This window comes from Tenrec ecaudatus, chromosome 14 (assembly GCF_050624435.1).
Source record: "Tenrec ecaudatus isolate mTenEca1 chromosome 14, mTenEca1.hap1, whole genome shotgun sequence".
Lineage (NCBI taxonomy): Eukaryota > Metazoa > Chordata > Mammalia > Afrosoricida > Tenrecidae > Tenrec > Tenrec ecaudatus.
This window is the reverse complement of record NC_134543.1, coordinates 8,529,636-8,542,690: the sequence shown is the minus strand read 5'-3', so window position 1 is coordinate 8,542,690 and position 13,055 is coordinate 8,529,636. Positions and strand designations below refer to the sequence as shown.

Genomic DNA, 13,055 nt, shown 5'->3' with positions numbered 1-13,055 from the left:
ACTTCTGGGAAGCACCAGGTCTCATCCTGTCCCGGCCCACATCTGTCCTTGTTCCTTTGTTCCAGTCTCCTGGGGAGAGGCTTTTCCAAGTCTTTCCTCCAGACCTGGGGCCTGGCCCCTCTCTTGGCATCAGGAACTCAAAGAGTACAGCTTTGGGAGGGAGTGGAAGATGAGGGGGAGCCCGAATTCCCTTTCCCTTCTGGGAGAGCCCTTTGGGTCTTCCTAGATGGGAGGCGTTGGGGACCTGGTGCTTCAGCAGCAACCAGTCCAGGACCGAGGGAGTAGAGGCAGGGGCTTGACCACTTAGCACAGGCTCCAGGCTGGGTCTCTGAGTGAGAAGGATGAAATGGGAGGTCAGGGTCTTCTCTAACTCTACTTACCCCATCTCAGGCAGAGTGCAGTAAGCCCCGATAGTATGCATTAAGAACCTACTCTCTGCATGGTTTTTCTCATGAAGCCCTCACCATAGTCTTACAGAGCAGGTGCGCCTTATAGCAGCGGTTCTCAACCTGTGGGTTGCGACCCCTGGGAGGGTCAAAAGACCCTTTCACAGGGGTTGCCTAAGACCACGGGAAAACACATATTTCCGATGGTCTTAGGAACCGAGACACCGCTCCTCCATCCGTCTCCAGGCGGGTCCGCCCATGTGCAGATATACCCACCTACAAGTACCCGGCCTGAAGACTGTCACCCATGCTACACCATGCTTCAAGACAAAATCTCATTGGTGTGTCATTATAAATAAATATTTCACAATATAGAATTACAGATTGTTTGTGCAATTCATCACTATGCTTTAATCATGTTCAATTTGTAACAGTGAAAATACGTCCTGCTTATCAGCTATTTACAGGACGAGTCCTAACAGTAGTAAAATTCCAGTTACGAAGGAGCAATGAAAATCATTTTATGGTTGGGGGTCACCACCACCTGAGGAACTGAATTCAAGGGTTGCGGCATGAGGAAGGTGGAGAACCCCTGCCTTAGAGGCAAGGGTGGTGGGACTTTGTCTCCCGAACTTTGGACAGGAGAGACCAGTTCCTGGAGAAGGACATCATGCTCAGTAAAATGGAGGGACCGTGAAAAAGAGGACAACCCTTGAAACGACGGAGGCGCCCAGTGGCTGCAACGACGGCTCAAACATAAGGACACTTGCGAGAATGGCGTAGGCCCGGGGGTGGCTGGTTCTCTTTGTACATCGGATTTCTGTGAGTCTAAATGCTGTGGGCAGCACCCAACACCAACAGCATAAGGACCCAATAACCGTGTGATCTGCCACCCGCCTGTGACTTTGCCCAATGCTAGCAGCTCACGCTTACTGCGTGCTACCAGTGAGGCTGCCCATGTCTCAGAGGTCACCAAGGTCACCCATGATGGAGCCTCCGGGCCAGGGAAGACTAGGGATTAGCTGGGGACAGCCCTGCAGATCACGACAGAACATTGCCTGACTTGCTTGCTTTGGATGTGTTTTTAGGAAAGATCAGGGGACAGAGGAGGACATCATATTTGGGGAAGCAGAGGTCCAGGGAGGGTGAGGAAGACCCTCGGTGACATAGATTGCCATAATAGTCACAGCAATAAACTGTCATGTGCCAGCTATTTGGGGAGATGCAGTGGGACCGGCAGCACCTCTTCCTTTGTGGGTAAGGTCACCAGGAGTCAAAGATGATCGTTGGCCACTAAAAGCAACCATTGTGAGTTATTTGTATGGTTATTGATGCTGTTGTGACAAGAGGAGGCCTGGCAGCTCAGTGACTGCACATTGGGCTGTTAACTGCCAGGCCAGCAGTTCAAAGCCACCAGGTGCTCTGCAGGAGCAAGATGAAGCTTTCTACTCCTGCCAAGCTGTATGGTCTCAGAAACCCCCTGGGGCAGTTCTGCCCTCTGCTATAGGATGGCTATATGTCAGTGTGGTTCTTACATCATCTGGTGCCAACCTGAGACTATGAAGAGTGAAGGGGTGGAGTTCAGCCTGTCAATCAGGTTGCTGCTTGGTGACCTCATTTGGAGGTGCCACAGAGATAAATAGCTTTGCTCGAGGCAGAACCCACACAGACTCTCTGCTTGGAATTCCTGATGACAAGACACAGGGAGCTACGCTAGAGCCCTAGAACTGGAGGAGCCACATGGAGACCCAAGCCGGTGCTGAGGTGCTTCCACCACCACTGGATCCACAAGACCTTCCACCCACTGGCCTGTGATCTTCCTGCATTCGGCATTGTTGTATGTATTTTGTGAGTCTGAAGAGGACTGTATAGATTGCTATCGGACATACAGGCTACTATAGAACTTATGGACTTGATCTGTACTAGGTTGGGATGTCTTCTCAATATTCAATTGCTCTTGTACATAAAGCACTTTCTTATATTCCTATAAGTGTCTATGGATGTGTTTCTCTGGTCAACCCGGGCTAACAGAGTCAGAATGGACTGAATGGGAGGGAGGAAATACAAACCTACAGAATGGAGCTTCCTCCAGGCTGTGGCGAATAACACAGAGCGGAGGAAAGTGCACACACTGTGGACCCAGAAAGCCACCGTCAAGCCCTGGCTCTCTTCTTCTCAGCTGCACACAACGAGCCAATCACCTAGGTTCTCGGTGGCTCCTGTGCTACAGGAGTAAATGGGGGCATTCTCGATCTATCTCAGCAGACTGCTTCTAGGACGAGAGAACTCTCCATATCGTGGACCGCTCACTCAAGCCCCTCCACGATGCTGGCTCCTTCACTCCAGCCCATGTGGCAGAGGCCTTCTCTGATTTTCTTCGGTGTCCCCACCAAGTGCCTCCTATGGCATGTTAGAGGTTGGTTGAATGCAGTGGCCTTGTCTGAAGGGAAGGCATGATGCTTGGCTGACCCTCAGAAAGCTGCTCAAGAAATTTGGCCACACAGACACTCAGCATTGCTCTCTACGGTCATTGGAAGGGAAAGAGGTGCCCTGGTGCTTGAGGCCAATGGAAGACCAGCTGTACGAAGGGTGGGAAAGAGCCAGGCCAGCTCTCGACTCTGGGGCTGTTAGTGGACAGACAGACTCAACCTTATGTGGAAGTGATTCAAAAGAAGTTGGCAGAGCATTCCAGGCTCCTGAGTCTGATGTGTCCACTGCCCTGGGGGGGAGGGGGTATTGGGGACCTGGGTGACAGTGCCAAGTCTCCATGGGCTAGGTGTATTTGGCTCCATGGCTATCTCCCCAGTGACCAATGGCCATCCTGAAATCACCTGGTGTTTTAAGGAGTGTGTGCAAAATACACACCCTCCTGGAGCTCTTATAGGACCCCAGCCCACGAGAACCTGGCCGGGGTAATGATGCCCAATACTCAACGGAGGAGACAGAGTCTCAGAAAGGTCGAGGGACTTGCCCAAGGTCACACAGCTAGCAGCAGAACAGGGACTTGAGTTTCAGCTCCCCTAGTTCCCTGGTTAGTGTTTCTCACATTGCTGCCCCGGTCTGTCCTTGAAGACAAATCTAGAATTCTTTCAGAGTGTTTCTGGTGGCTGCTGGGCAGAAAGCTCAGCCTCACAGCATGCTTCGGACCGGCAAGCATCCCCAAGTGGCTGGAGACAGTGATTTTTTTCACCAGCAAATTGAATGTAAACCACTGTGACAGCAGCTGCGTCTCTGACTCCCGAGTCAGCCTGAGTTGTCAGGACACACAACGCTGTCTTCCCAACACCTGTCAGCATGTGCCAAAGTCTCTTTCTTGTCTGCCTCTCCTCCCCCTCCTTGGCCTTCTCCCGCCATCCTTCTCCTGGTCCAGGTTGCAGCATGAAACTTCACCTTTTAATGACTTGGCCTTGAAATGAGGTCCCCAGGATGCTTGAACAATATTCAAGAATTCTCTGAAGTCAGGGGACTGTCTCTTGGTGCCATGCATGGTGGTTGGCTGTGACAAAGAGCTGTGGGCACCGTGGTTGTGCGGTGTCATCAAGTTGGTTCAGGCCCGCAGTGACCCTACACCCAGCAGAATGGGACACTGCCCTGTCCGGCGCCATCCTCACAATCATTCCCTTGCACAAACCCATGGCTGCAACGATGGCTCGTGGTCAAGTCCGCCCCCCCTCATGGCGACCTCAAGCATCAGAGGGCTTTCAGGGCATAGCCTTCCAGAAATAGATCGCCAGGCTTGTCTTCCAAGGGGTTTCTAGGTGGATTATCAATGCCAAACTTTTGGTTTCTTCACTCCTTTAACTTTTAAGCCACTGGGGCCCTCTGGAAAATAGGGACCCTTGAAATGATCTTTTGAAAATGGAGGGAGTACCTTCTGCTGTGGATGTGAAAGAAGGGAGAGCGTGTCATTAGGGTGAGGTGTCCCCGAGTCATCTCCAGCTCATAGCCACCCTTTGTACAGCAGAACGAGATGTTTCCTGGGTCTTTGCCTAACCTCACGATGGCTGTTGGGCTTCCGCCAATTGTTGCAGCCGCTGCACTAATCCAACTCCTAGACGGTCCTCTGCTTTTTCTCGGACCTACCATTTTGCCACGCCTGATGTTCTGCTCCAGAGACTGGTCTCTCCTGACAACATGTCCAAAGCCTGGGTCAGTCTGGAGCCCAGCTCTTGAGCCGGTAGCCCATTGGAATCGCTCATTGGCCCACCCCACACATGGCTCTGTGCACACAAAGACTTGGGTTTGGTCCCATCGCTAGGTGACACCCACATGTGGGTGGGGTGTTTAATTACCAGGAAAGTTACTTGTTCGGTGGGAAAGAAATCCGACTTGGAAGAAATTAAGATTTGGGTTCACACCTTGTCAGCACTTAGCATCGGTCGTACACATTTCTTTGCTCCATCACAGCCTCCTTCCTTGACCACAATCACCAGTTACCATCCAGTCAATTCTGATTCATGGGAACCCAATGCACATCAGGGTGGAACTCCATCCTAGAGGGTTTTCAAAGGCTGATTTCTCAGAAGAAGATTGCCAGGGCTTTCCTCAGATGCTCCACTGGGTGGACTTGAACCTCCATCCTTTTGGATAGAAGTCAAGTCTGGCTAACCATCTGCACCAACCAGGGACTCTGCCTTGCCCATAAAGTGGAGACGAATCCAATTACTTCACAATTTAGTTATGAAGAGTTAATCAGATACTGAATGAAAAAGTGCCTAGCCTGGGGCCTGTCATATCAATCCCCTCTATTCCACATAAAGATCTGGCTTCAGGGAACCACAGCATCTTAAACTAGAAATTAGACAGGAAGAGGGGTTACCAAGCTCATACGCTCCATTCTGCTTGACATCTTCCCATGGCTCGTTCCACCCACAGGTCTAACTAGCTCCATTGTTTAGCTTTTTAGTCTCTCATTATTTAGATGTTGAAAACAATTGGGTTAATTGGAGGAGAGGTTCTATGCAAGTACAACATTACTAAGGAACGGTGTTGGAAAATAGAGCAAAGCAATTAAACACTTGATGTACAACTACTGAGGGGCAAACATTGGGGAATATTTAGTTTAAGGGCAAACATTACTGCTTCCCAAAAGAATTTATATTCTACCCTAAGAAATACAACTTAGAACGACAGACCTTGAATCAAGAAGAGAATTATGTATACCATCTTCAGATACATTTCAAGAAGATTATGGAAGGAAGTTTAAGTGGAAGACATGTGGGGCTCAGTGATCGTAGGGTTTTGTGCTAATTTGGCTGTACCTGGGTTCTCATTGGTGTGACAATTGCGGTCTAGCAATTCCCACAATGTGACCTGACATAAAACAATCAACTCCAGGATGGGCTTTGTTGTAGGTAGGCAGGCGGTTGTAACTTGTATGTTGGAGCACTACTCCCTTACTCAGATCACAGCCCTGACACAGTTGCAAGGACATTTCCGCAGGCATGTGGCCTACTTCCTACATAAGTGGATGCTGTGCAAAAGCTTGTTTGCTTCCTGTTGTGTCCAGACCCTGCATCTGGCTCATAGACCTCCCGTTCTTTAGATATGAGCCAATGGCTTGCCATATTGCCTGCCTACTCTGGGAGTTATCAGTGGCCTACTCCATGACCTGCCCCCCTTGGACTCATTTGCTTCTGTAGTCACCACCCTGTTGCCTTCCTGCCTATCTCAGGTTCATTTGCTCCAGACATTACGTGAGTCTGTCTAACGTCGGACCTGCAGTCTTAGTACCTGCTTGAACTTCACAACTTCTACAACTGTGTGCACCGTTTTCTTGATATAAATTTCATTCTACATATACACATATAGAGGTGTCCCTGGTATTTCTTCCCTAGGGAACCCAGCCTACACAGACTCCAAGCTCATATGGGTGGCCCTCTGCTCCAGGTACACGAGATCCAGAGTGAATATGACTAAGGGCTGCAAAGTGCATTTCCAGAATATTCCCAACATGAGCCTATGAGCACTTATAGTGTTCTTTGTGGCTCAGGAGCATCATACCCCTTTTCCTTGACCCCCGTCCCCCAGCTCCAGGGTCCTGTGTCCCCAGTCTCTGCTGAGCTGGCTCACAGGCATTCAGACAAGAAACCCGGTGATCTGCTCATCACCTGTCAGGTACAGGTCCTTCCAAACTGCCCAGGTATGCAGACCAGGCATCAATCAGATGCTCGAAGGTGAAGTCCATAAAATCACAGACTGAAGGGTCAGCAGTTTGAAAACACCATGAGAAAGATGAAGCTGTCTACTCCTGTAAAGCGCTGGTCTCAGAAACCCACAGGCCAGCTCTCTTCTGTCCTATGGGGCTGATGTAACTCGGAACTGACTTGATGGCAGTGCATTGTTTTTATTTTTATATTAAATACAAGTAAAAATAAGATATTTAATGTGTGTCACCTAGAAACTGTCAAACTTTTTAGGAAGTCCTAAAATAATGACTCCAAATGAGTTACACTATTTTTCTAATGGGGAATACTATTGTTGTAAAGCAAAGCTTATTTATTTAATTTTCTGGTACTCTAATGTTTTTCCACAAGGCTTTAAGCCTGTAATTTTATATAGTTTTGAATCAATGAAGCCAGATATAGTTTCTTTTTTATATGCAACTAATTTAAGGTTTTAAAAGGTGCAGGCTGTAGATCAGGTACAATTTAGTTATGACACCATAGAGAGACCCTTAAATAATTAGGAAAAAGATGTTGCCATTATTGCCCAATTTGTTTTAAATGACGACTTCTAACTAGATTGATACCTCTGTATTCTTATTTACAGTGAACTCTACACTCTTAAACTACACTGTGTGGTGAGGAAAGAGGCTGTTGGTGTAGTTTTAGCAATCCAACCAGCTGCAAATGAAGTCTGATCTCAACCGGTGCAACTCGTTCTCTTCAACGGCCTACTATCCTGCCTTCCCATCCTCTCAGAACATGCACCTGTCCAAATGGGAAAACTCAGTGCAGCGCTACATCTCATCCTTAAGGACGCTCTAGTGTTATGGGAACAGCATTCACAAAACAGGTAGAAATTTGTTTTTATCTTGCTTGACTAATTATGAGAGAAAAGAAAGAGATGTGGAAAAAGGCAAGCATTCTCTCCGATTTCTTTGCTATGCTAAGAAATACTATATTCGCTGAGTAGCTGCTTTCCCCCTTCTTCCGATATATTGTTAGGTGCCACTGAATGGGCTCCAACCCGCAGTGACCCTACCTGTGCACGACAGAATGGAACGAACGCCATCTTCCCAATTGAGGCCGTTGTTACAGCCACTGTGTCCATCCATCTCATCAAGAGCCTTCCTCTTTCACCACCTCTCTACTTTACCAAGCGTGATGTCCTTGTCCCGGAACTGGTCTCTCCCGACAAGATGCCAGAAGTGAGGGAGACGAAGTCTTGCCACCCTTGCCTCTAAGGAGCACTCTGGCCACATGTCTTCAAGACACATTAGTATCTTTGTTAGGACTATGCATGTTAATCCTTTCAGTAGTCACGGTACTTTCAATATCCTTCAGGTATACGACCTATCTATGATTTCATGACGGAGGAGAAAGACACAGTCAACCGCATGTAACTCAGAAACAAGATCTGACTTTGGTTTTTAAGAACCTGCCACTGTTGACCCAGAAATGCCCGACTTCAACAACAACAACAAAAGATTATAGCTGCAAGCCTCCCCTTCTGCATGATTGAACTCTGAAATTGGGATTCGTTTTCTAATGGTTTTATTTTGCCCCCGTCTCCACTTAATCTGTTATAGCTTCCTTTTGATTTTCAGGTGTCTGGACTGCAGGTAGTTGCAGGGTTGCTCATTTGCATAGGTTCAGCTTTTCCCATGGTGACCTCAATGTTGGTTGTAGCCATAATGACAGAGCTTCACTTTGCATGAGTCGCGCCCCATAATTTTACATTTTGACTGAATTCCTTCTCTCCTTCAAGTACGGTGAGCACAGTTAACCACGCAGTCTTAGCTTCACTGGAGTAAATCCTGCAAGCAGATTGCTAGCCTGTATCGGAATGGTGACTCCACCCGCTGTTGAATGCCCGTCATGGCCATGGGGAACACTCGCCCCCTGCCCCGGGCATCTTCTTAGCCACGTGTATTTCCCTGTTGCATAGCCCTCTTTTGCTCTTCATGTGTTCCAAGCAGAAGGGCTTCTTGTTTTGTTTTGTTTCCTCCTGCAAAATCCCCTCTGACCAGTCACAAGTGTCTGGTTTTGTTTCTGTGGAGAATCCTGCCTAACACAGTCTTGCTGTGTATGAAATCCAGGAGAGGTCAATCTATAGAAACAGTAGCTGCATTAATAGTTTCTTGAGCGTCAGGCAGCGGACACTGGGGGCAAATGAGTGCCTAAAAACAATGAGTCCAAGAGAGAAGAAGATGTTCTAAAAGTGATGATGGGACAGCTCTTCTTGATACGTCTGAACCATTGGAGCGTGTGATGTGTGGATCATGCGCCAATAGAACTTTTTTTTTAAGCTGCAGTATTTCATCCCTTCAGGGAAAATGGTTTCTCCAGACGGGCAGGCACACGTTTCTGGCAGACTCTCTAGACTGAGATGTCTTTGGCCACCTTCCATTTTTACACGAGGCCCCAACCTTCGTGCCAGCCTGCTCCTCGTTTCTTTAGTAGGTTTCCACATGTTTGGGATGAGCTCGTGGCAGGGAAGACGCCAAGTGCACTGTGGTTCTGCGTTTCCTCCTTTTTTAGCCACTCGGACCAATGTTTACAGCTGAGAGACAGGGAATCTGAAGTTTGAGGTAGAGTGTTTTTTAAGGCTGTGAGCCTTCAGGCTCATTTATTTATTGTTAAAAACATATTTAATATAGTTACACCGCCCACCTCAGCAAATGAAATCAGTAATAACATCCCATGAACAACCCCCATGAATGTGGTTCTCTCCCCCCTTCCGCTCATATTTTCTCCCTCCCTCTATCATTTCCTATCCCTTCCCTCTCTCTGTTTCCACCCCCATTCCTGGCCTCCTCATAGTCTTCAAAGGCTTATCTTTTGGCGTAAAAGCTATGCTTATCTTTCTTTGTTTTCTTGATAATAACCTCTTTGTGTTGCCTTATAATAATTATGTAGTGATCATCATAATAATATAATGATCTTCTTCTCTCTTATCTTCGTCACTCCCAGATAATGGTTTCAGTTTACCGAGTGCTTCTTTGGGGGAGGAGGATATTTATAATTCCACATTTTGTCCTTGGCTCCTCTGGGCTGGGTCTTTTGACTGCTTCTCCTGGCCTAAGGGCTTGAATGATGTGCCCCTGAAAGCTGAGCTTCCGTCCGGATAGTGCCTTCTTCTCAGTAGTCTTGACTTCAGGTTTGACTGGCTCGGGCAGCTTCTCACTATTGGGCAATCATTGGTACAGCCTACAATGCTTCCAAAACAACCCACAAAGCAGTTGCTTTTCTCTTATATCACAACCACCCCGTTTGTGCCTACTGAGAGACGAACATCAGGACGGCCTGTGTGAGCACCTGCCACATCAGTCTCCGGGTCTAAACATTGGCCACAGCCCCAACTATAGCATGGCATGGCCATGTGTTTTCCCACTGCCAGGGAAGGTCAGAATGCTATGAATGGAGAGAGGGTGACAGTGTGACTGCCCTGTCGTTGATACTGGTCTGGAGGTCCGGGTGGCTGCTGGCTTCCAGAACCAGTTCTTCCATTTTCTGAAGCTGAACATCTTTACAGGAGCAGACAGCCTCCTCTTCCTCCTGTGGAGCGGGTGGTGGGTAAGAACTGCATACCTTACAGCTAGTTAAGTCTTGTAGACTACAGTCACCAAGCCTCCAACCAAGCAGATCCACTATCATCGAGCAATGGCTTATTATACCGTGGAATGCCAACTCATAGCCACCCTGTGTAGGGTTTCTGAGGCTACACATTGGTTACAGGAGAAGATGGCGCCTCTTTCTCCCATGGAGCGGCTAGTGGATTTGAACTGCCTACCTTGTAGTTAGCTATCCAGTGCTTACCTGACAGCATCTCCAGGGCTCCTTCCCAAATAAGTTGGAGGGGGTCCTACATCAAATCCCTTCTGAGTTATAGAAAGAGCAGAACACATGCAGAGGGATGTGGGGAGAGGGGACAGAGAGGGGACAAGGACAGATGCATGCACAAGTCTCTCAGGCAGCCACTAGAAGCTGATGTGGGCAAGGAAGGACTTTCCATAGAGCCATGAGCGCAAGTCTGACTTCTAGCCCCCGCGAGGAAGCCAGTTCTGTTCATTAACACCCCACTGTGGAGTTTGTGTTGCAGCAGCAGACTACTGGCATGCCCCGCTTCACAGGCTGCTGCTTACATGACGCACAGCAGGGTCTGCATGCGTCTCGGACACCTGATCTGAGACAGACAAGGTGCCACAGGAGAGTCACCACGTGCTGCCTCCATCTCTCATTGGTGTCTCCTTCAGGGAGGGCATCTTCTCTGGTAGGACCCTTTGCACTCAGCGCTTCCTCTGTCTGGAATGATCTCCCGCCAGTCATCCGTGGACTGCTCTCTCCTGTCACTCCGGTCTCAGCTCACCTGTCACTGTGCAGAGAAGCCTTCCCTAACCAGGTGACAGAAAGCCCAGCTCCCGGCCCCCCTCTGCTTCTGCAGCATCGCCTGAAATCCCCTCTCTCCCCAGCTTACAGAGTGAGTTGTTCCCACTCCTGCGATGGTACTTGTGGGCTGAGGGCCCCTCTGCTTTCCATGAGCTGGGATCAAAGAGGACACCGTTCACTCGCAGGGGGAGCAGCAGACAACCTGTAGCCAAACAGCCCCTCCCCTCCAGGGCCGTTCCCCCACCCGGCACACAGTGGCGTGACGAGGGGCCTCTGGCTGCAGGGCTGGTGACGTGGATACCCGAGCCGGCAGCATTGTTGGTGTGCGGCCGTCCTTGCTCTCTGGGCTCTCTTCCAAGCAGCCCAGGACGGTCAGTGTGAGAGGTCCAGCACATCCTCTTGACTCTGCGGTTCTCTGGCTTCATTTATGAGCGTTACACCTCTGTCCCTCAAACCTCACCCCACCCCCACAGTCGCGGAGGCCAGACAAAGCCAGCCCTCACATTAGGGCCTTGGCTGATGGAGAGACTCTTCAAAAAGAAAAAGAAAGGGAAACCGGGTGTATTACCATCAAGGCAACGTCAACGCAGGGTGACCCAGTGTGTGACAGAGTAGAACTTGTTCCAATGGGTGTCATCTTTAGGAATGAGATCGCCAGGCCTTTCCTCAGAGGCCCTTCTGGGTGGATTTGAACAGTCAACCTTGCAGAGTTGCGGCACCCCAAGTCCACCCCAATACTCTGACACATAGAAGGTTGCTGCCATTCCTAGACTCCACAGCATTCTGTTTTTTATTAGAAAATTATGCAGGTTCAGGAATCCTAGTAGTATAGTGATTACACGTGGGACTGCTAACCGCAAGGTCAGCAGTTTGAAACCACCTGCCAGCTCTCAGGAGAAAGAGAAAACTTTCTATCCCCATAAAATGACAGTTTCAGAAACTCCCAAGGACAGATCTACCCTGTCCTCTAGAGCGGCTACGAGTCGACATCGACTGGATGACAGTCAGTAAGAGACGATGCAGCTCTCCCTGCTGGCGGCATAGCGGTTAAGCATTGGGCTGCTAACTGCAAGGTCAGCAGTGTGAAACCACCATTCAATTCACTCTTCAGGAGAAAGATGGGGCTCTCCACTCCTGTAAAGAGTTCCGCGTTGAGAAACTCACAGGGACCATTCTACCCTGTCCTGTAGCTATGAGTCGGCATCAGCTCCACAGCAGAGGGCTTGGTTTGGCTGGGCACTGCGTTGAAGGCTACAAAGTGCCTGCTCTCCCGAAGCCAACGTTCTCACCTCACCTGCTCTCGTTGAGGTACCCAGCGTGCGATGGAGTGTGGTAGAGAGAGAACCTAGCTCTGCCCAGAAAGCCATCCCCAATAAGAGACATGTGGACGTGGCTTTGAAGAATGAATGGGAGTTCCTTGAGCAACGGAGGGGTGAATGGACATTCCAGGGGGAGAAAATCATGCTGAAAGATGGCAAGTCCCAAAGAGGCAGAGGCGCCAACCCCAAGAGAATAACTGGAAGCCATATAGATGGGGTGGGGTCGGGGAGAGGGGCTCGGCAGCGGGCAGCCTGTGACGGCTGTGTACCTTGCACTGGTATTTATTTAGAAGGTGATGGAGAGTCTCTGAAGGATTTCGAGCAGGATGAAGTTTGATTCCAGCTGCAGCTTAGTCAGGCTGTCTAACTGTTTGGTCCTGGTTCAGTTGTGGCTGATAAAGTGGAATCAGAAGCCACTGGATTTATAAAACATGGGTGCACCAGAACAATAGCTGGAATGGGAAAATTGGGGGTCGACAGCCTGCTAGAAACTTAATCTACCTCTTAGATAACAAGGGCTGTGTGTGTGTGTGTGTGTGTGTGTGTGTGTGTAACATGGCAACCAAATCTCTTGAACAGCAGAGTTGGAAACAGCAGTGCCCGGCTCAAAGAGTCCTAGTCATAATCCCATTTCCTCCATCAGACTCCTGAAAGGGTTCACCATGCATCCGAGTCTCCCATTCCTGGGCTCCGACCCGTCATTGTTCCTGTTGTCATTATTGCTTCCGTACCTCCACACTTTAAGCATGTGCGTCTGTTCCGGTTTTGTAGCCCCAAACGTGACTGAGCCAGGTGAG

General features: G+C 49.2%; 1 pseudogene; it reads right to left on the bottom strand.

The window, feature by feature from the left end:
- LOC142426163 (cysteine and histidine-rich domain-containing protein 1-like) overlaps positions 1–9,932 on the bottom strand; it is a 152,254-nt pseudogene extending 142,322 nt beyond the window's left edge.
- Positions 9,933–13,055: the final 3,123 nt, after the last annotated feature.